The sequence below is a fragment of the Jaculus jaculus genome, chromosome 2 (genome assembly GCF_020740685.1).
Source record: "Jaculus jaculus isolate mJacJac1 chromosome 2, mJacJac1.mat.Y.cur, whole genome shotgun sequence".
Classification (NCBI taxonomy): Eukaryota; Metazoa; Chordata; class Mammalia; order Rodentia; family Dipodidae; genus Jaculus; species Jaculus jaculus.
In genome coordinates, this window is record NC_059103.1 from 39,061,623 (window position 1) to 39,089,349 (window position 27,727).

Below are 27,727 nucleotides of genomic sequence, written 5' to 3' on the forward strand. Positions count from 1 at the left end.
TTAACTGCTAAGCCATCTCTCCAGCCCCCAAAGTAATTTTTTTTTTTTCGAGGTAGGGTCTTGATATCTAGCCCAGGCTGACCTGAAATTCACTTTGTAGTCTCAGAGTGGCCTTGAACTCATAGCAGTCCACCTCTGTCTCCCAAGTGCTGGAATTAAAGGCATGTGTCACTCCAGAATTGTGCTTAATGTTCTATTTTATAATGCATTAAAAAAGCCCAATGGGGGGCTGGAGAGATGGCGTAGCGGTTAAGCGCTTGCCTGTAAAGCCTAAGGACCCCGGATCGAGGCTCGGTTCCCCAGGTCCCACGTTAGCCAGATGCACAAGGGGGCACTTGCATCTGGAGTTCGTTTGCAGAGGCTGGAAGCCCTGGCGCGCCCATTCTCTCTCTCTCCCTCTACCTGTCTTTCTCTCTGTGTCTGTCGCTCTCAAATAAATAAATTAAAAAAAAAATAAGCCCAATGGGGGCTGGAAGGATGGCATAGCAGTTAAGGCGTTTGCCTGTGAAGCCAAAAGAAGTAGGTTCAATTCCTCAGGACCCAGGTTAACCAAATGCACAAGGGGACGCGTGCATCTGGAGTTTGTTTGCAGTGGCTGGAGGCCCTGGTACGCCCATTCTCTCTCTCTCTCTCTCTTTCTCTCTCTGCCTCTTTCTCTGTCAAATAAATAAATATAAATAAATAAAAAATATTTTTTAAAAAGCCCAATGGTACCAGCATGGGTGGTGCACGCCTTTAATTCCAGCACTTGGGAGGCAGAGGCAGGAGGATCGTCGTGCATTTGGGACCACCCTGAGAATACACAGTAAATTCCAGGTCAGCAGTCTGGGCTAGAGTGAGACCCTACCTTGAAAAACCAAAAAAACAAACAAACAAAAAAACAAAAAAACAATGGTTAGCCTTGTAACTAGTCACAATGATATTTCAAATATTTTCAAAACCTGTAAAGTGGTGTGAAAACCCAAGATTTCTGGCAATGCTGGTAGTTTGTCTCTCACAATTATAATAGAATTAAAAGTTAAATTCCAGGGGCGGAGAGATTGCTTAGTGGTTAAGGTGCTTACCTGCAAAGCCAAAGGACCCAGGTTCAATTCCCCAGGATCCACATGAGCCAGAGGCAGAAAGAGGCGCATGTGTCTGGATACCCTGACATACCCATTCTTTCACTCTCTAGCTCTCCCCTCTCTCTGCCTCTTTCTGTCTCTCAAATAAATAAATAAAATAATTTAAAAATATTTTTAAAATGTTAAATTCCAGTTATAATTTACTGAAAATCATTTCCTAATCCAAGTGTACACACTACTTATGGTTAGGTATTTCTGCATTAGGTTATCAGTTTTTTTTTTTTTTAAGTGCACCTTAAGAACCCCACATCACCTGTCAGCAATTTGTGAATTCAACCAGCTAGGGGACGTTTACCAGGGCAGTGTCTCTAGTGAGATCTCTAGTGCCAAGGTTAAATGCAAACAGTCTTCATCCACATCTTCTGTGACTTCCAGTGAACTCAGTTTTATGACGCTTTGCTTGGGGCAACGTTACCTGGGTTACCATTTATTGGAAGGAGCCACATTGGGACACAGAGGGCTTAACTGGCTAACACTGTGGAGGTTGATTTCAGTTTGAAAAGTGGCCCGAGTTCCCAGCTTCAAAGGTTAGGAAACATGTATTAGTTATCTCCTGTTCCTTGCCAGAGGAATTTGTCCACATGTTTCCTACACCAGAGGCACATGATGTTAGACATGCCAAAGAGTAATTTATGACTGACATACTGAGTTGGAGTAATTGCTGTAGAACACATTATTGAACGTCAACTACAGAGAATCTTTGTGAAAAACACTTTAGCCTGGCGTGGTGGCACACGCCCCTAATCCCAGCACTCAGGAGGCAGAGGTAAGAGGCCACCCTGTGAATACATAGTGAATTCCAGGTCAGCCTGAGCTAGAGTGAAACCCTACCTAAACAACAACAGCAACAGCAAAAAAACAAACAAAAAAAGACCACACACACACACACACACACACACACACACACACAAAAACTACTTTATACCTTTTATTAGTAGAAAAACAGATTTTAGCTTCCTTTGTAAAGAAAAAATGACTTGTTTATATTTAAATATACTATTTGTATTCTCTGAATAGGCCTGGACAATAACAGTAGTTCTTGGGCAAGGTTGAGGAAGGGAGAGAATCTTATTTTGAGTCAGCTATGAAAATACTATTTCAGCCACTGCAATGGCTAGAAGCCCTGGTGCAAGCCCATTCTCTCTCTAGTATCTGAGCAAGAAGTCCACAAGCTGCCCATGACTTACCTTTTTTTTTTTTTAGGTAAGGTCTCACTCTAGCCCAGGCTGACCTGGAATTCACTATGTAGTCTCAGGGTGGCCTCGAACTCATGGAGGTCCTCCTACCTCTGCCTCATGAATGCTGGGATTAAGGGCATGCGCCACCATGCCCGGCTCAGACATTTTTAAAAAAATCCTCAACTTCCTTATTTGTTCTGCAAAATCTGACCCCAGGGTTCTCCCTTCCTGCTTGACCCATTTGCTTGGCTTTCCTGGGACAACGCTCTTCCCAGCATACACTTCACCTTTGCTCTGTCCCTTCCTGCCTCATCACCAAGCACGATCCTCAAGACTCAGCACTAGACTTGACTCTGCCCCAGGCTTGGTCCCCTGAGGATTCCCGCATTCGGGTGCTCCACTGAAGCGTCTTCACTTTCCACCCATTCCGTTCCCCATTGGACTCCATTGGTTTCAAGCATACAATCACTCCATCCTGAAGGGGAGCTCAGGTGATGGAGGTTGGGGCGCGGGGAGTGGTGGCAGGTGAAGGACTAAGAGATAAAAAGAGGCAAAAAACAAACACACCTATTGGTAGTTATGTCAGTGCCACAATAATAAAAATAATTATTGTGTTAGAGGGACATAGAGAAAAGACACCTAATCCACCAGGGATGGGGTAGGGATCATTGATTCCTATTCAACAAATATTAAATCAATAGACAAGTAACAAGGACCTACTAGGGACCAACCATCAATCCAGGCACCATGACTACAAGAGTGAAGGAGATAGGACTGGTCTTACCTGCACGGAGCTCACAGTCTACTAAGGAGGAGACACAGACATTTCATGATTCATACCATTTTACCATAGTAATAGGAGTTACAAAGAATTAGCAGAATGGGCTAGAGAGATGGCTCAGCAGTTAAAGGTGCTTGCTTACAAAACCTGTTGGCTACTCATGGTAATCCAGATGCACAAAGTGGTACATGTATCTGGAATTTGCAGTGGCAAGAGTCCTTGGCATACTCATACATGCTCTCTTGTCTCGTAAATAAAATAATTTTTTTTCCAAAAATTTGTTTACTTTCTAGCAGTGAGAGAGAAAATGGGTGCACCATGGCCTCCAGCTGCTGCAAATGAACTCCAGATGCACACACCACATTGTGCATTTGGTTTTACGTGGGTGCTGGGGAATTGAACCAGGGTTGATAGGCTTTGCAGGGAAGTGCCGTAATCACTGAACCATCTCTCCAGCCTCATTTTGTTTGTTTGCTTATTTTTATTTGTTTGAGAGCTACAGAGAGAGAAAGAGGCAGACACACAGATAATGGGAGTGCCAGGGCCTCCAGCCACTGCAACTCGTCGAATAGTGTGACTGATATTTCCCATCTTGTGAGAAAAAAGAGGAAACCAGAGGAAGAGAGCCCCAGGAAGGATGAAGCAAAGAAAGCCAAACAGCAGCTAGAGGCGAATGGAGGAAGAAGGGATGCTGTCCCCAGTGGAGATGAAGTTTCGGAAAACATGGAGGTTGAGACAGAAAATCAGGCTGAAAGCCACGCAACAGTGCAGGGGACAGTGGAGGCTACAGCTACAGTTGAAAGCACTGCATGTTAACAGGGGAGCAGAATCCTCTCTCAAGTGGTTTTGTACATAATGTATTTTTTCACTTTGAGGACCCATTTTGTATAATTTCAATAAAGATATAAGCAAAGGTTAAAAAAATTAAAAAAAAAAAAGAAATTATCCACTATAGCAGAGAAGTAGAGAGATCCAGAGTGTCTAGAGCCCACACAAGCAGACAGAAGCAGCTCCAGCAATACGGCACCCAGACCACAGAGGCCCCTGGTCCACGGGGTCACAGTTGCAAGGCTCGGCTTGAGCCACAGGAAAAGCCAGGTGAGGTGCTTTCCTACTCACACCAGAGCCCCTCACAAACTCACGAAATGTGAAGGGAGGACCGCAGAGAGCAATGGAGGAGCAGATCACGAGGACCAGAGAGAAAACTAGAGCCACCATCAACAGCTCCCCTCCCCCACTGCCAGCACAAGCACCAGCAAGCATCAGAGACCTAGGGAAGGGAGCACCCAGCACCCAGCACCCAGCACCCAGCACCAGTGACCAGAGCAGCAATCCAGCGACCCAGCCAGCCTACTTGAACCCACAGTGCACCAAAGAGGGACCCAAGCAGGAACACAGCATAACTGAGACCAAAATCATCCCAAAGGTAACTGGGATTAACACCAGGTCAATACCCACCAAATAAGCCTGGTATATAAGCTTGAATCAGAAGTGCTAATTGCACCTTCCATATCAGGATAAATTATATATTAAATCTGATGGATGGTTGGATTTGCCATTCTTTTTTTTAAATTTTATTTATTTGTTTATTTGTAAGCAGAGAGAGAGAGAGAGAGAGAGAGATAAAGAGAAGACAGACAGACAGACAGAATGGGCACGCCAGGGCCTCTAGCCACTGCAGACAAACTCCAGATGTACGTGCCCCTTGTGCATCTGGTTTACATGGGTCCTGGGAAGTTGAACCTTTGTCCTTCAGCTTTGCAGGCAAATGCCTTAATTGCTAAGCCATCTCTCCAGCCCAGATTTGCCATTCTTAAATAAGCTATATTTTTGACTTGTTATTTGTTGCTTCCTGATTTATAGTGGCTTTGTTTCCTCTTCTGTTGTTCATTAGGGAAGGGTCTCACTTGGTCACAAGCTGACTTGGAACCTCAACAGACAAGAAGTCTTAACTTCCTAGGTGACAGGATTAAGGGTGTGGGGCACCACACATCTAAAGGGACAGTGACTTTGTTAGAGGATCTAGTTGTCATAATACCTCCTCTTGCATAAATACTCTGTGATGTTTTTCATTGAAGGTGTACATTGTTTAGTTAAATTTGAGAATCTGCCTGTATTTTGTTCACTCAGCCTACTTGAATACTCTCATAACAGGCAAATCCAATATCAATGATCACTTTTGTAGATACTGTGAGAGTCTTAAGAGCCACATCTAGCACCTTAAGCTCCTACCCTGTATTTTGGTGGGTTTTCCTTTTCTTTTCTTTTTTTTTTTTTTTAACTTTTTAAGCTTTTTCTTTCCTAGGCTGCTTTGGTATGGTTCCTACACCACCATCTTAACTGGAAGCCCCTGCTTTTTTATTGTTGCTTTTTTAATATCCACAGCAGGGTCTCATTCTAGTCCAAGCTGACTTGTAACTCACTCCATAGCTCAAGGCTGGCCTTAAACTCATGGTGGTCCTCCTACCTCAACTTTCCAACTGCTGGGGTTAAAGGCCTGCATCATATCTGGCTAAAAAATGTTTTTAAAAAGTATGTTTATGTACATATATATATGAGCAGGGCAGGCATGCTACAAGCGAATGTCTGTCAGGCTTTAAATGGTGGCTAGGAAATTGAACACAAGCTGACAGATTTGGAAAGCAAGTATCTTTAACCACACATCTCCTCAGCATACTGTTGTTTCTCTTGGTTTTGTTTTTTGTTTGCTATTTTTGTTTTTTATTTGAGAGAGACAGAAAATGGCATAGAGAGAGGATTGGCACAATGGGGCCTCTAGTCATTGCAAATGGACTCCAGACACATGCACCATAGCTTGTGTATCTGGCTTACGTGGGTCCTGGGGAATTGAACCTAGGTCCTGCGGTTTGCAGGCAAGCACCTTAACTGCTAAGCCATCTTTTCAGCCACTGTTGTGTTTTGAGACAAGTACTTGTTAAGTAACCCAGGATGGCCTGAGCTGGCAGTCCTCCTACGTCTGCCCACCCTCTCTGCTCAGCACTATACTGCTAGTGCACTGCAGTTTGGTAGTTTGGATGTAGAGTGCTCCCCATAGCCTCATATGTTTGTGATTAAGTTTCATACTCAATCCCCAGTGGGTAGCAAATTGGGAAGTGAAGCCTTGCCGAGGAGGTATGTCACATGACAAGATGTGAACCATGCTTTTTCTACCATGATGAAACATCCCCTTGAGATTGTAACCCTGACAAAAACCCTTTCTTCCTCCCATAAGCTTCTTCTGGCTGGGTGTTTTGTCCTAGCAACAAGAAGGTAACTACAACAAGCAGTTTCTACAGCTTCGTTACAAGAACCGTGGCTGGCAGGGCTTGGCAGCACACTCCTTTAATCCCAGCACCCAGGAGGCAGAGGTAGGAGGATCACTGTGAGTTAGAGGCCACCTGAGACTACATAGTGAATTCCAGGTCAGCCTGGGCTAGAGTGAAATGCTACCTCATAAAACCAAAAACAAAGCCAGGCATGGTGGTGCATGCCTTTAATTCCACCACGTGGGAGGCAGAGGTAAGAGGATCACTGTGAGTTTGAGGCCAGCCTGAGACTGTAGAGTGAATTCCAGGTCAGCCTGGGCTAGAGCGAGACCCTAACTCGGAAAGCCAGCCAGCCAGCCAGCCAGCCAGCCAACCAACCAAACAAATTAAAAAAAAAAACAACAAAACATAGCTAGCTATAAAATGTATTTACTGGGCTGGAAAGATGTCTTAGCACTTAAGGTGATTGCCTGCGAAGATTAAGGACCCATGTTTGATCTCTCTCCAGATCCCATGGGTTGCAGTCAGGTTTGCATTGCTGGTAGAAATCACCCAACCAAGAGCAGCTTGTGGGAAAAAAGCGAAGTTTATTTTGGCTTATTGGCTCAAGGGGCAGCTCCACGATGACAGGGGAAAACGATGGCATGAGCAGAGGGTGGACATCACCCGCTGGCTCACATAAGGTGGACAACAGGAACAGGAGAGTGTGCCAAGCATTGGCATGGGGAAACTGGCTATAGCACCCATAAGCCCTCCCCCAACAATACACTACCTCCATCAATTCTCAAATCCCCATTAGCTGGGAATCTAGCATTTGGAACACCTAAGTTTATGGGGGACACCTGAATCAAGCCACCACATTCCACCCCTAACCCCCATAAACTGATAACCATACATGATGTAAAAAAATGCAGTACATTCAGTCCAACCTTAGAAATCCCCATAGTTTTATCCAATACCAATGATGTTCAAGCATCTCCAAAGTCCAAGGTCTTTTAACTGAGCTATAATACCAAAAAGTCCCCCCAAAACCCATAATGGCACAGAATAAACACTCACACTATGAAAGATAGTATTGAGCATGACAAAGAAATATTCAACCACTACAAGATTTAAAAGGGGAAAACATCAAACTCTGTGGCTCCAAGTCCAACAACTCTAGTCAATGACAAATCTGATAATTCTAACCAGTAACAAGTCTCTGGCATTCCAATTCCGCCCCTCCAGCTAGGCTACTCACGGTCCTGGAAAACTTCATCTAGGGCTGGCAGCTTTCTTAGCAGCCATCTCATGGTCCTGGCATCTCCAATGGGTCTCCACTGCAATCCATGGTTCATCCTCATGGCCCCATGGGGTCTCTATGCAGGCATCCAGAAAACCTGCTTCACACTGCCCATGGCCATTTCCAAAACACAAGACTGTGTTTCAAACTCAATGACCCTCTCTTTCCTGCATTTCTCATACTCCACAATATTAGGTAGGGTGTCAATTTGTTAACCCAGGGGAGAATAAAGCAGACTTTAAAGAACAGGACACTCCTTGAGCACTCAGGCCTCTTCAAAAGAGTCTACATTCTTCCTGTTGCCCCAGGGCAGGTCAGCTGGCCCAATCTCAAAGCTTGTAATTTGTCAATTGCAGCTGAACAGGTAGCAGTTAACCTAAAGATTTTTCTTTCTGTGCCATATCCCTCTGCTCACACCATTTCATTTCAATGCAAAGCAACCCTGCACAACATCTCAGGACATGGGCATAAGCTTTTCACACAAACTGCCTCTAGCCCAGTCCTAGCAAAGCTCTTTCTCACTCTCACAAGCCAAACCTCATGGTCCATAGTTCTTATTGCATTCAGGTCTTTCAACTCTGACCAGAATAGTCTATCAAGCTGTATTTACAGCACTGCAAAACGTCTTAGGCCAAGGTTTCAAATCCTTCCACATTCCTCTTGAAAATCAGCTCCAAAAGGCCAAAGCCACACAGTCAGATGTCTAGCAGCAACCCCACTCCTCGGTACCACTTTATTGTTGCAGTCAGGTTCACATTGCTGGTAGAAATCACCCAACCAAGAACAGCTTGTGGGGAAAAAAGAAGTTTATTTTGGCTTATAGGCTCAAGGGACAGCTCCATGATGGCAGGAAAAATGATGGCATGAGCAGAGGGTGGACATCACCCCCTGGCTCACATAAGGTGGACAACAGGAACAGGAGAGTGTGCCAAACATTGGCATGGGGAAACTGGCTATAATACCTATAAATAAGCCCACCCCTGACAATACACTGCCTCCAGAAGGTGTTAATCCACAAATCTCCATCAGTTGGGAATCTAGAATTTGGAACACCTAAGTTTATGGGAGACACCTGAATCAAACCACCACACCATGTAAGCCAGATGCACAAAGGTGAGGCACATGAAAGGTCACACATGCTCACTAGGTGGCACAATTGTCTGGAGTTCAATTTTAGTAGCTGAGGCCCTGGTGCACCAATTCTCTCTCCTCTACCTCCCTTTTTCTCTCTCTCTCTCAAACAAAAAAATAACATAGAAAAGATATGTAGGTAGAGCATAACTGTTGGGGGCCTGAAAAGGTTTATGCGCCTGTAGAGCAACTTGCAAGTCTTTGTACTCTACTGCACAATTCTGAGCAGACTCTGGGGCTGCATGAGATGAGCAATGTTTCATTTCTCCTTCTTACTGCTCCCTTTCCTGCTGTTCCTTCTCTTCTCCATTCTGTGTCAAGGTCAGATGTCATAGCCTAACTGTGACTCTCCAAGGATGGGCAGCCATAGCACCCAACCAGAGCCCAATCACCCTTTTCATCCACTAGGCTGACAGGACCCTTACAAACACCTGTTTTCAGTGCTCCCTGTGAGACGCTGGCCAGATTTCACTGTTTGTTATCCGCAAGCCTCCAGGGATGATTCACCATCGGCTCTGAGAACCAGCTCCCTGGGATCTCTGCACAAGCCTCTCCTCAGCCTCACGAAACTCTAATCTAATTTCTATCTTAATTTACTGAGACCGTCAACATGTTTCTAAACTTTCTGAGTTCCTCTCCTCCCTCAACTCCCATGAAGAAAAAGAATTGGTTCTTTATTTTTTTTTCTTTTTCCTTTCTTTCTTTCTTTCCTTTTTTTTTTTTTTTTTTTTTCAAGGTAGGGTCTCACTCTAGCCCAGACTGACCTGGGATTCACTGTGTAGTCTCAGGCTGGACTTGAATTCATAGCAATCCTCTCACCTCAGCCTGCTGAATGCTGGGATTAAAGGCATAAGCCACTACACCCCAGGAGAATTCGTCCTTAAATGAGTGCCAAGTAGTCACTCTAAGTTCTTCCGGAATGAAATTCACTTGGATTCATAATTAAAGCTCGTCTACAAATAGCTGTACTGAAAGTATGATAGTCTGAGAAATCATTAACATTATTTCTTGATAAAATGTACCTAAATTCATAAAAGATTAATTGAAGCTATTTAAGTTAAAAGAATGTTAACTAAATTCACTTCCAGTGGGTCAAACAGATTAACAAATGATGTACAGATTTGCCAGACACTGAAAAGGATACAAAATCCACTTCCTTGACTTCATGAGGCATGCCATTTGGAAGACGAGGGAGAGTGTGTACAGTCACTGCTGCGTAAGGAGGCGAGCACTGCTCTGCAGCCGCCCACAGACGTGCCATGGGAGCCGCCCAGGCCCTCCGGGTAGGGAAGATCTACAAAGGTGTATTCGTTACTTTTATTTTTATTTTTACTTATTTATTTGAGAGAGAGAAAGAGCAGAGAGAGAGCAAGAATGGGCACATCAGGGCCTCTAGCCACTGCAAACAAACTCCAGACGCCTGTGCCCCCTTGTGCATCTGGCATATGTGGATACTGGGGAATTGAACTGGGATCCTTTGGCTTTGCAGGCAAACACTTTAACTGCTAAGCCAGCTCTCCAGCCTAGTTACTTTTGCATCGCTATGGCAAAAGAGTGGACCAAAATAACTTATGGGGTGGGGGGGAGGTTGATTTTTGCTTTCAGAAAGTTGCAATCCAGTATAGCAGGACAGGCATGGCAGAGTTTGGCCAGTCCATAACTGTGGAGGAATATGACAGTTTCTCACAGGGGGCTGACAAGCAGACAGCAGCCAGAAATAGGGACCCACCTCCAGTGACCTGTTTCCATCAGTCAGTCTACATCACTTAAAAGTTCTATTGTTGCCCAAAATAGTACCACCAACTAGGGATTGACTGCAAAACATGAACCTAGGGGGTTATTTTAAATTCAAACCATAGGCAGCAGAAGCTTTCAAAGAACTGTCATGTAGCCTTAACATTGAAAAGCAGATAAAGTATTGAAAGGTAGAAATCTCCCAAATTGCCAGGAGCTAGGAACCAAGTTTTCAGAACACACCAGCTCATGGAGAACATCTGAGCTAAACCACCCCGGAAAGAAAGAGCTTTAGTTTTGAGGCGGTTGTGTGATGATTAGCTTCAGTGTTGTGTTTTCTTATCGGTGTGATCAAATACCCGATGAGAAGCAATTTTGAGGAGGAAGAGTTTATTCTGGCTTACGTTTTGAGGGGATAGAGAGAGACCGTCATAGCTGGAAGGTTCTGTGGCACAAGTGGAAGGCAGCTGGTCACATTGTATCTATAATCAGAAAGCTGAGTATAAACAAGAAGCAGGGCCAGGTTATAAAACCTCAAGGCATGCTTACAGTGACTTTCTTCCTCCAACGAGACTCTACCTTGTAAAGGTTCCATGACCTTCCCAAACAGTGGCACCAGCTGGGGACCCAGTGCTCAGATATATGAGTCTATGGGGAACATTTCACATTCAGACTACAGTGTTCTGCCACTGTCCCCCCCCCCACCAGGCACATGACCTTCAATGATGCAAAATACATTCCATCCAACTCCAAAAGTCCCTGTGATCTTCCCCAGTGCCTGCATTACTCAGAAGTCCAAAGTCTCCTCTGAGGCTTAAGGCAGTACCTTCCCCCCGCCCACCCAGAGGTATTGTCTGGCTCTAGCCCAGGCTGACCTGGAATTCACCACACAGTGCCAGCGTGACCTGGAACTCTCAGTCATCTTCTACCTTCTGCCTCCTGGGTGCCGGGATTAAAGGCGTGCATCACCACGCCCAGCTTCAAGGCAGTTTCTTAACTGTGAGGCACTATAAAAATTAAAAGTTACATATTTCCAGTGCACAATGGCAGAGTGAACATTCCAATTCTGGAAGGGAAAACTGATGATCCATCAAAGAAAGATTAAACCAAAGCAAAACTTAAAACAAGCTGGGCGTGGTGGTGCACGCCTTTAATCTCAGCACTTGGGAGGCAGAGGTCGGAGGATCGAGATGAGATAGAAGCCACCCTGAGACTACCTAGTGAATTAAGTTAAAGTGAGACCCTACCTTGAAAAAAAACCCCTCTGAAATAGCACACTGGCACAGGCTGTGTCTGGCATTGTTCCATGTGGGGCTTGCGATGGAATCGCTTAGGCTCCAAAGGGCTTGGGGAGTCCTGCTCCTGTGTTGCTTGCAGCACACACAGCCTCTCCCTTGGGCCAGCTACACTCTACAACTAGTATCTTCAACATCCTGGGGTCTCCAGTACAATGTAAGCCTTCACTGTCATAGCTTTCCACGTGGTCTCTCGGGCCTAGCTGAAGAAGGCTCACCCTGGATGTGAGGCAGCACCAGCCCATGGCATCGGTCCCAGACTGATTAAAAAGGGAAGAAGGAGCCCAGTGAGATGGCACACGCCTTTAATCCCAGCACTCAGGAGGCTGAGGTAGGAGGATCACTGTGAGTCCCAGGCCACCCTGAGACTGCATAGTGAATTCCAGGTCAGCCTGGGCTAGTCTGAGACCAAAGTGAGTGTGAGCCCAGCACTGTGCAGGTTCCAGGTGAGTTGGCCTGCAGGAGACTGTGCCACTGTGCCCTTTGTTCTCAGGGTAGAAGAACCAGGAAGTGAGATGTCCTTCCTGCCATCTTTGGTCGCCATTTATGAACATTTCATAGAGAATATAGGCACCTACCAAGGACCCTTTTCCTGTCTACCTAGCCAAAGAAACTACTTGCCTCCTAGAGTCTCTCAAAAATATGACCTCTATGGGCTGGAGAGATGGTTCAGTGGTTAAACGCTTGCCTGTGAAGCCTAAGGACCCCAGTTGGAGGCTCCATTCCCCAGGACCCAGTTAGCCAGATGCACAAGGGGGCGCACGCCTCTGGAGTTTGTTTGCAGTGGCTGGCGAGGCCCTGGTGCGCACATTCTCTCTCTCTGCCTCTTTCTCTCTCTGTCACTCTCAAATAAATTAATTAAAATAAACAAAAAAATTTAAAAAAAATGACCCATATAGTGGGCAGTACAGGGTGACGCGGCCTCAAATCCTATGGAGATAAGAGCTTTATGCCAAAGCCTCAGCTGACACAGTCAGGTTTCTGTATCAATGTCCTAAGTCAGGTTAAAAATATGATGCTAGAACTGGGTGTGGTGCTGCATGTCTTTAATCTCAGCACTTGGGACACAGAGGTAGGAGGATTGCTGTGAGTTCAGGGATTCCCTGAAACCCCACTTCAAGCTCCCTCCCTCCCCCAAAAATAGTATGCCAGGCTGGAGAGATGGTTAAGCCGTTAAGGCACTTGCCTGTGAAGCCTAAAGACTCATGTTCAAGTCTCCAGGTTCCATGTAAACCAGACACCCAGTGATGCAAGCAAAGTAGTACTTGATTGCAGCGGTTTTGGCCCTGGTGCACCAATTCTCTCTCACACTCTCTCTTAATCACTCTCATTAAAAAAAAAAAAAAGGCAATCTGTTGGGCTTGCCTCACAAAACAAAAACAAAAACAAAAAATAATAAAAACAAAACAATTTGTGTCAGTTCCTTAAAGAAGAAATGATTTATCTGAATGAGATGTTCCAGTTACTTCATTGGTGTGGGGACAAGTTTCTAATTGAGCTCATGCTTACATTGTAGGTTAAGCACTGATCTGGCTTCTTAGAATTTAACCCTGCCAGCTTGGACTTCTTTAAGAGTGGGGCATGGCAAGTTAAGTCTGCTCAGCAGGTAGACTTGAAAACCAAGAGTTAAGAGAAGGAGAATTTTGGCTATGTGGTCCCTTGTCAGCCATGCACATGACAAGTTCCTAGGCTTCTCCCTCTTCTATGTCTTTCTGCTTACACATGTAGTGGTTTGAATGTGAATGTATGTCCTCATCCTCAGAGATTTTTGATTAAGGTTAAGCTTACAATTTAAGTCTCCAGCAGCCAGCTGGAGGGGTCATTGAGGGTGGATCTTTTAATCCAGTCCTAAGGTGTGTGGAGAACCAGTGTGAGCTCTGGCTGTTGGTGTTTAACTCTTTGATGGTGTTTCTCTGCATGAATTCAGCTTCGTCCACCATTGATTGTGTTTCCCCTGGACTCAGTAAGCCTGAAATAAACCCTTTCCTCCCATGAGCTGCTTCTGGTCAGATGTTTGTCCAGTGACAAATGATAACTGCAAAAGTACATAAACTCTTTCCTTAATCTTTTTTTAAAATGTACTTATTTATTAATTTTATTTATTTGAGAGAGAGAATGGGGGCAACAGGGCCTCCAGCCACTGCAAACAAACTCCAGATGCATGCACCCCCTTGTGCATCTGGCTTATGTGGGTCCTGGAGAATTGAACCAGGATCCCTTGGCTTTGCAGGCAAATGCCTTAACCGCTAAACCATCTCTCCAGCCCTCTTTCCTTAAGCTTTTAACCCAGCTTTCTTCTCTCCTGCTCCCTCACTTGCTCTCAAATACTTCCTTAAATTACCCATGCAGGAACCTCTCCTCTGTGAAATTAGAATTGTTTTTCTTCTCTTGTTTTAGTTCTCCCTTAATTTGCTCAGAATTTATTTCCTATAGGATATCCAAAGACATAATTCCTGACAGCGTGGACTTTACAAGAAGAGATAAGTTACTTATATTTTTCTCCACAACACAAAAGTGGAAGAATGGTAGGTCTGATGGCACATGCCTTTAATCTCAGCACTGGGGAGGCAGAGACAGGAGAATTGCCATGAGTTCCAGGCCAGCCTGGGCTACAGAGTGAGTTCCAGGTCAGCTTAGGCTAGAGTCAAACCTTACCTTGAAACAACCCAAACAAAAACAAAACAAAAAAAAAAAAAACAAAGAAATTGGAAAATGCTATAAACTAGGACCATGCAATATTAAGAATTGTGAGCGTTAATGGTTTCTAAAGGTTATAGAAGACCTCCTGTGGGAAGAGGTATTAGCACTGAGCTTTGAAAAATAAAGACAGCCAGACTTGGTGGTGCACGCCTTTAATCCCAGCATTCATGAGAGAGGTAGAAGGATTTCTGTGAGTTTGAGGACAGCCTGTCTTTCTGAAAAAGATGGCTTAGCCTATGTACTAATACATAGTAAAGTCCAGGTCAGCCTAGGCTAGAGTGAGACCTTAGAGTGAGACTCTACCTCACACACACAAAAAATGAGGGCACTGGGGAAAAGGCTTAGCAGTTTATGGCATTTGCCTACAAAGCCTAAGGACCCGGGTTCAGTTCCCCAGGACCCACATAAGCCAGATGCACAAGGGGCTCATGTGTTTGGAGTTCGTATGCAATGGCTAGAGGCCCTGGCTTGCCCCTTCTCTTTCTCTCTGTCTCTTTCTCTCTCATAAATAAATAAAATAATTTTAAAAAATGAAGACAGGCGTGGTGTTATCAGCTACTTTTTCACTGCTGGGACTAAACACCATTCCAGAAATAGCTTATGAGAGGAAAAGCGTTCAATTTGGCCTGCAGTTCCCAAGGTCATGGCAGCGAATATACAAGAGGCCAGAGTGGGAAGATGGGGTCACATCATCAAACTGGCAGACAGAGAAGAGAGAGAGAGAGAGAGAGAGAGACAGGGAGAGGGAGAGAGAGAGAAAGGAGCATGTGGCACCTGGTCAATACCTCAAGGCCCACCCCCTCCAGTGACACACTTCTTCAGCAAGGCTGTACTTACTAAAGATCCCACAGTTTTCAAGAACAGTGCCAGCAGCTAGAGATGAAGTATTCAAACACAGGAGCCTTTTACATTCAAACCACCCACACATGGGGCACAGTGCTAGAGTGTGCACTCTGCATGCCCAACACGGGGAACAAACTACCTGTAATGCAGAAATAAAATTTCCGTCCTTAGAACAGCTTGCTCATCTTGGACTACATAGCAAAACCCTGTCTCCAAACAAAACAAACAAACAAACAAGACAAAACAACAGCTACCACCAGCCTACTTATTAAAATGTCATCATGGTACTGGTTGATAGAATGATGATACAGAAGAAGAAAAGACAATCCCTCTGTCAAAATAAAATGCTGCTAATCCTGCCAGCATACCTAGAAAAAGTACTGGAGGTAGGGGTATTGTACTGACATATGAAGTCTTAAAGCCAATTGCTCAAATCAATGAACTTGTGAATGTAAAGGGCAAGTGGGTTCCTTTAAGGAACCTTACAAGTAGTACTTCATTGTTGTTATTTGGACATCTGGATGTCTTTTTCTATTATTAGTCATCTAGAGTTGCCCTTTTTATCTTTGGAGACAGGATCTCACTATAGCCCAGGCTAATCTGGAACTCACTCTATAGCTCCAGTTGACCTTGAACTCATGGTGATCCTTCTACCTCAGCTCCCAAGTGCTGGGATTAAAGGTGTGCACCATCACACCCAGCTTATCCTTTAAGGAGCTTTATGCATTTAGAACCAAAAGAGATCAGAACTGAAGGAAACAGAGATACTTCAACCAAAGGAATCTAAGGCTTATATATGTTAAGTGGCTTAACTGAATTTGTCCTTTCTTTTTATATTTGCTTTTATCCCCCTTATATTTATTTTAGAGATGGAGAGAGGCAGATAAAGAGAGAACATGGGTGCACCCAGGCCTTTAGCCACTGCAAATAAACTCCAGATGGGCCAGGCATGGTGGTACACACTTTTGATACCAGCACTCAGGAGGCAGAGGTAGGAGGATCGCCATGAGTTCAAGGCTATACTGAGACTACAGAGAGAATTCCAGGTCAGCTTGGGCTAGAGTGAGACCCTACATTGAAAAACAAAAACTAAAAAATTAAATAATAAACTCCAGATGGATGCACTACCTTGTGCATCTGGTTTATGTGGGTACTGGGGAATTGAACCTGAGTCCTTTGGCTTTGCAGGCAAGCACTTTAACCACTAAGCCATCTCTCCAGCCCTGTTTTTATATTTTCAAGTGGCCCTATTTATAGTGATTTCTACTTGTATATAAGTGTATCTAAAAGCAAAATCAAATGACCTGTCACTCAGAATTATCTCTTATAAACTCAAATTATATGTAGTAAACTTTAGGAGCCTTTTGGTAGTACTTCCCGTAAGCTTGTATAAGTGTTCATGAAAGAACTGACTTTATAGTGCTGTAACCAAGGTTAGCAAGAATTTATGAAACTTTGTAAAGCAGTGATCCATCAACATGTCCTTTCTAGGAGTTGGAAAGATGGCTTAGCAGTTAAGGTGCTTGCTTGCAAAGCCAAAGGGCACAGGTTCAATCCCCCAGCACCCATATGAGCCAGATGCATAAGGTGGCACATGTGTATAGAGTTCCTTTGCAATCTCTAGAGGCCCTGGAATGCCCATTCTCTCTATATTTATGCCCCCCATTTCTGAAAGAAAGAAAGAAAGAAAAATGTTTTTTAAATATCCTTTCTAGGACTAGAGAGATGGCTTAGCAGTTAAGGCACTTGTCTGTGAAGCCTAAGAACCCAGGTTCAATTCCCCAGAACTTACAAAAGCCAGATGCACACACACGGTAGCACATGCTTCTGGTGTTCATTTCCAATGTCTAGAGGCCCTGGCATGCCCATTCACATTCTTTCTCACTCTCCAATCTCTCAAATAAATAAATAAAAATTAACAAAAATGTCTTTTCTATGTTTTCTTACCTTTACCAAGACAAAACATCCACACTGCTCAGTAACCGCTCCATTCTATCCACGAATCCAGTGGGTGATTTCACTGACCATATGGGCTCAGGCTGTTGGGAGTTACTCACTGCTTTGTGTTGCATACTATGCATGCTTTCTAAGTAGGCTCAACAAGACCAAACTTGTCATCAAGAGGTATAGGAGCTCAATGATGAAGGAACTTGTTAACCTAGAAGTGAAAAGTGATTGATGGAGAGATGCATGAGGGATTGGAGCTTAGAAATGAGCAAAAAATGATGGCATTTTTCTGATATCTGGGAAGTGCCAGGCAAATGGGACCAAGAAAAGAAGCATATAGTAACATATTATGATTAGTTACTAGAAATCTGCACCGACAGATAACAGAAGTAAGGCTAGGAACCATTTCAAAGAAATAGTGCCTTGGGCTGGGAAGATGCCTTGCAAAGCCTACTAACCCAGGTTTGATTCTCTAGTACCCACACGAAGCCAGATGTACAAAGTAGAACATGGCTATGGAGTTTAGGAATTTTTTTTTTCAAATTTTTTATTTATTTATTTGAGAGCGACAGACACAGAGAGAAAGACAGATAGAGGGAGAGAGAGAGAATGGGCACGCCAGGGCTACCAGCCTCTGCAAACGAACTCCAGACGCATGCGCCCCCTTGTGCATCTGGCTAACGTGGGACCTGGGGAACTGAGCCTCGAACCGGGGTCCTTAGGCTTCACAGGCAAGCGCTTAACTGCTAAGCCATCTCTCCAGCCCGGCTATGGAGTTTATTAGCAGAGGCAAGAGGCCCTGGCATGCCCATACAGTTTCTTTTCCTCTCTCAAATGAGTGAATGAACAAATGAATAAACAAACAAATAAAACAAACAAATAAATAAGATGATTAAGGTGATAAGAGAGAAAAAACAGTGAGTTGAAAATGACTCTGAGTCATTTATGATTCTAAATATTTTTATTTAGTTAGCTATTTATTTGAGAGAGAGAGGGAGAGAGGCAGATAGAAAGGGAAATGGGCACACCAGGGCCTTCAACCACTGCAAACAAATTCCAGATGCATATGCCACCTTGTGCCACTGGCTTATGTGGGTGAATCAAACCTGGGTCCTTAAGCTTTGCAGATGCTAAGCACCTTAACTTCTAAGCCATCTCTCTAGCCTATCATTTGGAATTTTAAGCTTGAGTGAAAAGTTGGTGATATTATACAAAGATAGGAGGTTGAGATGAATGTGTGAACCAGTAGTTGAGGAAAGAAAACATTTGAGGGCTGGAGAAATGGTTAACAGTTAAGGCGTTTGCCTGTGAAGCCAAAGGGCCCAGGTTCGATTCCCCGGGACCCACATAAGCCAGCTGCACAAGAAGCACATGTATCTGGAGTTCCCAGGCAGTGGCTGGAGGCGCCGGCATGCCCATTCTCTGTCTGTCTCTCTTTGCTCTCTGTCTCTGCCTTCATACAAATAAATAAAACAATTCTGCATTTTATTTATTTTTATTTTTTATTTGAGAGAGAAGAGGGTCTTGTTCTAGCCCAGGCTGACCTGAAATTCACTATGTAGTCTCAGGGTTACCTTGAACTCACAGCAATCCTCCTACCTCTGTCTTCCAAACGCTGGGATTAAAGCCATGTGCCACCAAGCCAGGCCTGGCTCTGACTTTTGATTCAAGAAATATTCTGCCCGTTTTCAGGTTTAGAGTCAGGAAATTCTTTCACCACAAAACAAAGACAAAGCATGGCTTTAAACCTTTCTCAAAGTAAACTAGTAATTGGGCTAAATTCAGCCCTAAAGCATAGGCTATTCTGATTTTACCATGTAATTCTGAAATGCTGTGATGTTAGGGTTGTTCTTAGCTAAAGAGGGTTGACACAGAGCTGGGTTTGTCATAATGCAGAATATCTTTCAAGGCCCCTTAACCTAGTAAACCAGGTTGTACCAAAAATATTCACCCCTTAAAAGGAACTAGCTTTTGTTTTTACACAGCATCTGCTCTGCTCCACCCAACTTAGAGTTGTCTCAATCCCTGGAATCCCTGGTAACTTCTTTTATTTAAAAGAAGTTATTATTTAAAAGTAAGATCTCACTCTAGCCCAGACTAACCTGGAACTCACTCTCTACTCCCCATCAAGCCTTGAACTCCTAGTGATCATCCAGTGTCTGCCTCCCCAGTACTGGGACTAAAGGCACACACAACCATACCAGGTGTGAATCTCTGGTAACGTTTGTCTCTTTCCATGCAGTGTGTGTGTGTCCATATCCCCACTCACAAGAAAAGCTTGTTTCATTTTTCTTGAAAGTATAAAGGGTGGGCATCTTGAAGCTGCACAGTGGCGTTGCTTGAAAGCCCTGCTGGAGGTCTGAAGGTGACTGCTGGGTACTGTTTTTGAGATCTTGATAGTAACTGAGTAGCTGAAAGGGAAAACTAGCTTCAGGGAGGTACATAACTGGAAAGGAAATCCTCCCGTCCTGTTTTTTAAGTCCAAAACCTAAATAACCCTTTACACCATTTATTTAGACTTTCAACATCGCCTTTTAAAATAACATAAATAAAAACAACTGGTTTGTCTCTTCCAAATGGGGATAATGTTGGGGCATTTTTAAGCAATATCATATGTGTTTAACTTCCCGCCATACTCATGTTATGAACTAGCCCTAACGTATGTGGGTGGGAATTTTGATTGACAGTCTCACTAGGTGAGTCCACACAGCCAGTGGGTATCAGGAAGGGAAGCCCGAGACTGCAGTGTGCTGCCCCCGAGAGGCCTCGGTTTCCCAGCAGCAAGCCTGCCTGGGGAACATGTCACGGGAGAACCGACCGCACAGCAATGCCTTCAGCTACACGGTGGGAAATTCCTGATGATATATATCACATTCTTCTCTATATTGTTTGTTTTCAAGGAAGGGTCTCTCTAGCCCAGGCTGACCTGAGCTCCTTTGTAGCCCAGGCTGGCCTCCAACTCGCCGCTAAGTGCTGGGCATGAAGGCATGCACCACCACGCCCGGCTTCAATTCTTATCTTGAAAGGTAAAATAAGAGGAAGTCCACTGAGCAGCTGCATCTCAAGTCCCTCCCTGCAGGAAGCCCTGTGATTTTTCTCAGTGGGACTAGAGCTGAATAAGCCTTGGGAAGATCTCTACCTCCCTTTCTCCTGGCACAAAGAGAACTATAGACCTCTCCCCAGTACTAAAAACACGAGTGAATGACTTCTGTATGGGAACTGTTATGGGCTGAAATATGTGGGTGCTGGGGAATTGAACCTGGACCAGCAGGTTTTGCAAGCAGGTGTTATTCACCGCTGAGTTATCTCCCCATATCTGCCACTTAATTACAGTCATTCTCATTTTGTACAAGTAAGAGAGTTTACATAATTTGTCCAAATGACTCAGGAGTAGAAGACATTGATTTGAGCATGTCTTACTCCAAAGTCCATGTGGTTTCCATGTCTATGTCCTATTCTCTTATGGATTTCCCAAGTGGACAGGTAAACAAGGAGAGTACTCTCAAGTAGAATCTTTTAATTTTACTCTGAAGCCAGGCATCAAGCACAAGACTTTATTTCCAGCACTTGGGAGGCAGAGGTAGGAGGATTGTTGTGAGTTCAAGGCCAGCCTGTGACTACAGAGTGAGTTCCAGGTCAGTCTGGTCTAGAGTAAGACCCTACCTCAGAAACAAACAAGCCAGGGATAGTGGTACGTGCCTCTAATCCCAGTAATACTCTACTTAAAAGGGGGGGAGGCTGGAGAGATGGCTTAACCATTAAGGCACTTGCCTGCAAAGCCAAAGGACCCAGGTTTGATTCCCGAGGGCCCATGTAAGCCACATGGTGCAAAAGATGGTGCATGTGTCTGGTGCTTGTTTGTAACAGCTGAAGGCTCTGATGGGCCCATTCTCTTTCTCCCTGTCTGTGAAATATATATGTGTGTGTGTGTGTGTACATATATATATATATATATATATATATATATATATATATATATATTATAAAAATATATATATGCACATATATACGTATGCACATACACACACACATACATACACATATATATGCAAGGACAGAGAGAGAGAGAGAGCAAGTGAGCATGAGAATGAATGAATGAATGAATATTGGTACACAATGGCCTCTTGCCATTGCAACAAACTCCAGATGCATGTGCCACTTTGTTTGGGTACTGGGGAATCAAACCTGGGCCAGAAGCTTTTCAAGCAAGTTCCTTTAACTGAGGAGCTATCTCCCAAGCCCTGTTTGGCTTAGTCTTAACTCCCCTGACTTTTTCACTCCTTCAAATTGTTACTAACCATCACTAATGTTCACTGCTTATCATGTGCCAGGTACTGGGTGCTTGGCACAGGTTCTCAGTCAGCCCTTCTGGCCTGACAAGGTAGGCTGTGGCATTGCCACTTTTTTGTAGAAGGGAAAAACTAAGGCTTTGAGAGTTGTTATATGCTGGTAAGTGGCAAATCTGGGATTTGGCCCCCGGTAGGACCTGCCTGACCTTTGGGAAAGGAGAAAGGAATGTGTTAAGCCTCTGCTTCTGGAAACACTGGCACACTGTGGTAGAGGTTGTGGACACCTTAGAACCCTGATTCATTGCTCATAGAGAGGTAGGCTGAGACAGAGAGGGAACTTCAGAGAGCTTTGTGCTCCTCTGCCCATAGATTTTTAGGAAACACTGGTATGAAGCTGCCTGCAGGTAAAGGTGAGGCTTTGTTATCCCTCCCTTGTTTTCAGCTGGTTTCCCTCGTCTACCTCGACTTACCTCGACTTACTGTGGGCAGGCAGGCAGGCAGAAGACTCTGCAGGAGAGATGGAGGAAAGGCAGTGCAGACAGCTGTGGGTATAGACTGCACCCAAACAACTGTGGTTTATCAGGTGCAGCACAAAATCTTTGGGGCACATCTTGAGTATTAAACACTATAATGATGCTGGAATGTGAGGAAGCTAAGGCAGGAGGATTGCTATGAGTTCCAACACAACCTGGTTTCATAGTGGTTCCAATCCAGCCTGGGTTACACAGAGAAAACCTAACTCAAAATAAAACAAAACTAAGATATAAGACAAAAGCACAGTACTAGCTCTGAACAACAGGGAGGTATGTGTACATGGAGCCAGTCAAGATGAGACCTGGAGGGCAAATAAGCGCACGGGCCATGCGGCTGGCTTTGGGAAGAGCATCACACAAAGATAAGTGCTCAGCACTGAAGGTTGAAAAAAATGAGTACCGGGGATCAGGACCTGCCACGCTATCTATGCAGGGCAGAGGACACAGCACCCATCTGCTCTGATTGTGTGTGTGGGGGGTTGGATCAGGTGGGGACTGGTGTTCCTGAGGCTGGTGAAAGTTTGAAGGCTATGTGTGCTCATAGCTCACTGTGTTTCACACTTTCAATGAGGACTTTTATTCCCCCTAGACACCTGTTTGGAGACCTTGGGATATATTTGGTATAGCAGGTGGTGGTGTGGGTTGGTTAAGATGGATTAAAGATTGCAAAACAGGCCTGTAAATAGGATGATTTACCCCTGCAAAAGAACATCTACTCAATCTGATTAACCTTTGACAGCCTCTGTCGTCCTACATTTTCAGCATATTTATGTGAGAGATTGCCATGGTCAGTGGTGTGTGACAGTCTTAGTGTTTATTGAGTAAATCTATGAACACACAAACAAATCAATTCAAACTAACAAATATTTGCCTGATGGCTAGTAAGTGCCTTCATGGATTATTGTCTGTTTCAGTGGCTTAATTTTTTTTAATTTATGCTTTTATTGACAAATTCCATGATTATAGACAATAATCCCTGGTAATTCCCTCTTTCCCCACCACCCACTTTCCCCTGTGCAACTCCACTCTCCACCATACCCCTCCCCCTCTCAATCAGTCTCTCTTTTATTTTGATGTCATAATTTTTTCCTCCTATTAGGATGGTCATGTGTAGGTAGTGTCAGGCACTGTGAGGTCATGGATATCCAGGCCATTTTGTGTCTGGGGAGAGCACGTTGTAAGGAGTCCTACTCTTCCTTTGGCTCTTACATTCTTTCTGCCACCTCTTCCACAATGGACCCTGAGCCTTGGAAGGTGTGATCGAGATGCTTCAGTGCTGAGAACTCCTCTATCACTTTTTAGCACCATGGTGCCTTCTGAGTCATACCAAGATCACCGCAATGTGAAAAAAGAAGCTTCTCTAACCAAAAGTGAGAGCAGTATTAATATATGGGTATAAACATTAAGAGAAATGTTTACTGGGCAGTTTGGTGTGCATAGTATATACATTTAGCCAGACATCAGCAGATGTTATACCCCTAGTACTCATGAGTTCCCCTGTCATAGGTTTTTAGTATCAGGCATCTGTTTTCTCCCATGGAGTGGACCTCCTGTCCAGTTTGAGATCAGTTTGTTTCCCCCAAAACAGACATGCCACTATTGCATCCATTGGCTCATTTGGTCTGGCTGGCCAAAATTAAGGCTTGCAGTGTCTCCGCTGGTGATCTCTTTCCTCTCATTGATCTACACGTCTGTGTGTAGATCAATGGTACAGAATAGAGAACCCAGATGTAAGTCCGGGTAGCTACAGCCACCTGGTCTTCAACAAAAATGCCAAAAATACTCATTGGAGAAAAGACAGCCTCTTCAGCAAATAGTGCTGGGAAAACTGGATATGTATCTGTAGAAGGATGAAAATACATCCTTATCTCTCTCCATGCCCAAGAATTGAGTGCAAGCTCTGCCTTTCTGAAGTCAGCATTCTTACCCATATATTGAGTCAGTTGTCACATTGCACATCTCCTTGGCTTGATGGTCACAGCAGGGACAGTGGTGAGCTTTAAAGACTCCAAAGCAGTGCTATCCTTGCCTCAGTGTGTCCCTACAACACGGTCCAATAGAGAGCGTCACCCTCCCACTCTCCTCTCTAAATCCTAGGGGATAAAATGTCCTCACTTCATCCCACTGCAGCATCGTCTCACACAGAATTCTGGAAACTTTTAAGTTTCCATCGACTTTTATTCTGGTGATCTGAATTCCACACACACCATGTCCAGTGCCAGCTTCAGAGTAGAAGCCCAAGGCCAAGCTCCTCAGGATGTTCTCACGGCTGCTGAGCGCTCTCCCTGGCACACAGACGCCCCATGGCCACCGCCACCATTCCTCCAGGAGGGAGGCTTGGGAAAGTGAACTCCGCCGCTTGCTCTGCTCTGCTCACGCTGTTCCATGTTCCCGGCACACAGACTCGCCACTGCCGCCGCCTCCATCCCGCCGAGCTGCTGGAGAGAGGCTCAGGAGAAAGAACTCTGCTGCTCCCGCCTTTTAAAGTTTGCAAGTTCCCTCTCAGTGGCTTCATTTTTAAAGTTTTAGTTGCCACATAAATATTGCTCACATTTTTGGGGTACTGTATTCTATTTTATTTCCTTTTTTATTTTATTTATTTGCAAAAAGTGACAGACAGGCAGAGAGAGAGTATAGGCATACCAGGGCCTCTGGCCACTACAAACCAACTCCAGATGCATCTGCCACTTTGTGCATGTGGCTTTACCTGGATACTGGGGACTTGGACCCAGCCCAGAGGCTTTGCAAACAAGTGCCTTTAACCTCTAAGCCATCTCCCCAACCCAGGAACTTCTTTTTTTAAAGACAGGATCTTATATCTCAGCATGGCCAATAATCATGCCACAGTCTAAATGCTGTGATGCCTTGAAATTAACTCCACGAGATTAATTATCACCTTTCTCTCTTTTTTCTTTTTTTAATTAAAAATTTATTTATTTATTTATTTATTTGAGAGTGACAGACACAGAGAGAAAGACAGATAGAGGGAGAGAGAGAGAATGGGCGCGCCAGGGCTTCCAGCCTCTGCAAACGAACTCCAGATGTGTGTGCCCCCTTGTGCATCTGGCTAACGTGGGACCCGGGGAACCGAGCCTCGAACCAGGGTCCTTAGGCTTCACAGGCAAGCGCTTAACTGCTAAGCCATCTCTCCAGCCCAATTAAAAATATTTTATTTTTATTTATTTATATGAGAGAAGCAGAGTGAGAGAGAGCAAGAGAGAGAATGGGCATGCCAGGGCTTCTAGCCACTGCAAACGAACTCCAGATACATGTGCCACCTTGTGCGTCTGGCTTACATGGGTCCTGGGGAATCAAACTGAAGTCCTTTGGCTTCACAGGCAAGTGCCTTAACTGCTAAGTCATCTCTCCAGCTGGTAACTGAATTCTTAATCTCTTTTTCACTTACCTAAAAATGAGTCTAGCAGCTGGCGGTGACAAGTAGATGTTCACTCACTTTCTAGTGCTTTGTGCAAATGTGCTGACACGGGAGCCAAATGACAAGAAGACACAAATATGAGTGACTTCTGACACAGCCTCAAGGGAAACCAGGAAGGAAAGCCCTTTTCCTCTTGCTGTCTTTGAATCAACAGGGAGGGCAATAAAGAATGATGGTTCACTGGAAGCAAAGAGGACTGGGCACACAGCTGTGGGCAGAGCACTTGCCTGGCAGGCTCTACATCCTGGGGTCAATCCCCAGCACAGTGGTCAGAAAATCAAGTAAGTGATGACAACAACAACAAAAACCACAAAGAAATATCACCCTCAGTAAGTCCCTACAAGTTCAGAACATGTAAAATGAATATGTGGGGGTCACACCCGTTATCCTAGCATTTGGGAGACTGAGGTAGCAGGATCACAAGAGAAGAAAAGAAAACCGTTTAGAGCACAGAGTGGAGAATGGAGGCACACCTATAGGCTCAGCCCTTGGCAAGCTCAGGCATGAGGATTGTGAGTTTGACGCCCATCTACTCTACTAAGCACGAACAAGGCCAGTGTAGATTTCAGAGTGACACCCTGACCCAAAAGAAAACAAATACAAGAGTGTAGGACACATGCAATTGTTAGCCATAGGAAAACATGGCAGAATGTTCCAGAAACTTCCAAGGAATACTTCATTTACAGCATGGACAAAATCAGATCCTTCTTACGACTAGAGCCAGTACCACTACCACAACCTGGAAAACACAGCGTTGGGGACGTTTTGATATCGTTGAATCTCATTCTTAGAATTTTGATTCTGCCCCACTACAGTCTGCCCACCCCTCATCTGCCTCATCTTCATTTTATATTTTTATTTTTATTTTGCTTTTTCAAGGTAGGGTCTCACTCTAGCCCAGGCTGACCTAGATTTCACTATGTAGTCTCAGGGTAGCCTTGAACTCATAGTAATCCTTCTACCTCTGCCTCCTGAGTGCTGGGATTAAAGGTGTGCACCACCATGTCACACCCAGCTTCTCACTTTATTTTATTCAGCATGGCACTTATAACATCCTGGGTTCACACACAAGTGGCTTGTAAACCCATCTCCACTGAGATCAAAACTCCATGTAGACAAAGTTGTTTCTTCTCCATCTCTCAATTCACAGTACTAGGCACAAGGTAGGTATTTTATAAATGTTGTAGAATGACTCCATGTGCTTACGAAGGTACTCTGGTGATCTGAATCAGACGTCTCCCATAAACTCATGTGTTTTGAATATCTGGTTCCCCAGCTGGTGGCAATCTAGGAGGTGGAGCTTTGTGAGTAGCTTGTCACTGGGTCAGAACTAGAGGTTTTTTAAAAAAAAATTTAAAAAAATATTTTAGAGAGAGAAAAAGAGTCAGATAGATAGATAGAAAATGACAGAGAAAAAGAGAGAAAAATGGGTGTGCCAGAGACTCCAGCCACTGCAAACGAAGCCCAAACACATGTGCCACCCTATGCATCTGCTTCATGTGGGTCCCTGGGGAATCAAACCTGGGTCCTTAGACTTCACAGGCAAGTGCCTTAATCACTAAATGATCCCTGCAGCCCAGAACTGGAGGTTTATTGGCCCCCAACTTGCCAGTGTTAGTTGGCTCACTCTCTTGCCATTATTTCCCACCTGCTGGGGCAGAGGTTCCATGCAGCCTCTGCTCCTGCCATGTTTCCCCTCAAGACTGTAAGCCAAATAAAAACTTCCCTTCCCTCAGCTGCTGTTGGCCAAGTGCTTTGTCCCAGCAACAATCATCAGGAAAAATAAACTGCAAAAGACAGAGTAGACTTTCTGAAATGGAGTTTGAGGTTCTAATAGACCAGTACCTGAGTACGTACCTGAATCAGGAGCAGGAGGCGGCAGCACAGGACATGACAGGTGTGCACACAGCACACTTGTGCTTATGTGGACTTCTCATCACAGGGCTTGGATTCATGAGAAATCTCAAGAAACAAGATAAATAAGATGTCCAAAATAAATAAAACCCTGAAGATTTGTTCAGGTTGATGCCTCATCATTTTATAGCATCGGAGGATGAGGGCTGATGAACTTGGTGGTGACAGGGGAAGGGCGATGAGCAGTGCTTTCAGCCAGAGCCTACAGATCCCTACACCTGACGCCGCCCCAGTGCCTTGGTCACCCTTTTGTCTTTGTTTTATTATAGCTTTT

General features: G+C 44.5%; 1 protein-coding gene across 2 annotated transcripts in view; it reads left to right on the top strand.

Moving 5' to 3' along the window:
• Positions 1–9,932: 9,932 nt before the first annotated feature.
• The window catches only part of Mro (maestro), a 63,740-nt gene continuing 45,945 nt past the window's right edge, over positions 9,933–27,727 (top strand). For both annotated transcript variants that reach the window (XM_045144039.1, XM_045144040.1), the window contains exon 1: positions 9,933–10,045. The gene's annotated coding sequence lies outside the window, so the exon portion shown is untranslated. The remainder of the gene's footprint in view (positions 10,046–27,727) is intronic.